Source organism: Solanum lycopersicum, chromosome 7 (genome assembly GCF_036512215.1).
Source record: "Solanum lycopersicum chromosome 7, SLM_r2.1".
Lineage (NCBI taxonomy): Eukaryota > Viridiplantae > Streptophyta > Magnoliopsida > Solanales > Solanaceae > Solanum > Solanum lycopersicum.
The window spans coordinates 42,734,404-42,736,235 of NC_090806.1; positions in this window are offsets into that span (position 1 = coordinate 42,734,404).

The window sequence follows — 1,832 nt, forward strand, 5'->3', positions numbered from 1 at the left end:
TAATGTGATTTGGCTTACCCCAAAGTGGGGGATAATGTGCATAGATGGTAAGATTTTTAGTGCCCTTGATGTCCCTATGTTGTGTTACTTGAACTTCTCTAGGTTGATATCAACTCTGTAGTGATGGTAAGAAGGGTGTTCATAAGCTTAGATCCCAAGATAGGGATGATGTGCTTAGTCAATAAGTTGGGTAAGCTAAAATTCCCCTAGAGTTGAGATGAGTTGCTCTGAAATAGGTTTATTAAGGTTGTAGATATCCCTATTTTTTTCCTTCTATTCTTACTCAATCTTGAAGCCCAAGAGTTCCTAAGTAGCTTGTTCATGATATGAGTCATTCGTAAAAGGATAAGTTGCATGTTCAGCATATGTTACGCATGTCTTAAATTACACTATGTTATGCATATTATGAAAGGTCATTATTGCATGAAAAAAGATATTTTGATGAATTCGCATATTGCTCATGTTGTTGTGCATCCTTATATGATAAATGTGCGATTTGATCTCCTGAGATAGCTTAGTGAGCATGCTTTATGTCACTTAAATTTGTGGTGCCTTATCCCCTCAATGAGAAATTGAGTCTCCCTTAAATAAGAAAAGACAAGTCTTTTTAAAAATGTGTGACCTTTGAGAATTGGAGAGTGTTACTATAGGCTCACTCTTGAGGAGTGATGGTTTGTCTACACTATGTCTTTTGGTGTGCCTATAAGTTGTGATAATTTCCATAAAAGATGCATGCTTACGAAAATCTAGTGATGTGCTAGAAAGAAAAAGTTGTAAATTTACTTCCTAATGTTGAGATGTGGTTGGTGTGACTTATTATGTTGATTTCATAAGGAAGGAAGTATAAGCGTAATATGGTTTGGAGTAAAGAAATCCTCCTTAATATGAATTTACGTCAATGCATCGCTTGCATTTGAACTCTATGATGCCATGTGTATAGGTTGTGACTAGGAGAAGGTAGTTACTCCTTAAACAAAGCTAATCATGGTGATTTTTCATATATGACCTTGATGGTATTATGTCCAGACTTTTAGATAGTATTTAATTAACATTATTCATGATTCTTGTGCAACTAAATGAATTGTTCAAAATTTTCTCATGAGTTGAAGTGTGGATTATTCCTAAGTGTTCAATTGAAATTAATGGTTTGTTAAACCTTGTGGTGAAATATTGAACATGCCAAAAGTTGGAGAAGGTACATGCCAAAAGTTGGAGAAGGTAGTTCCTCTATATGGAAATAATATGAAGAGGTATGTATGCATGCGAAGAATCGTAGAAGTAGTCCATGTTTGATTATGTTGCTTTGAATGCATGTTAGTATAAAGTTGGTGTTCCTTGTAATTTTGTTATATTGACTATTATGTTATAATAAATTGATGTGTTGTGAGCTTCTATGAGAGTCATTGAGTCTTTTAAAGTGTTTCAAAATGTTTCTAAGTTTCATTCAAGGATGAATGTTTCGAAGTGGGAGAGTATTAGTACACCCTCAAAATGAACTAAGGTAGCTTGGGCTTCACATGTGTTCAAAAAGTTTAATAAAAAGTTAATAAAATATTTTATAACATGTATAGTTTATTTGAAGCGTTTTGAAGGTCAAATGTCCAAGAACGTTCAAGAAGTTCGAAAAGTTAGCCTTAAAACGTGCTAGTGCGTTCTAGTGTGCCTTGGTATGTTTTATGTGTTTTTTGGTGCTCAAATTATAAGTATAGGACCCTAACATGTATATAATCGTATTTAGGGTGGAAATATCCCGGCACGACTCCCCAAGGACCTCCCTAGGGGTCCTTGAGAGGACCACACCTTGGGCCAACAAGCTGCCCAAGGCTGCAACC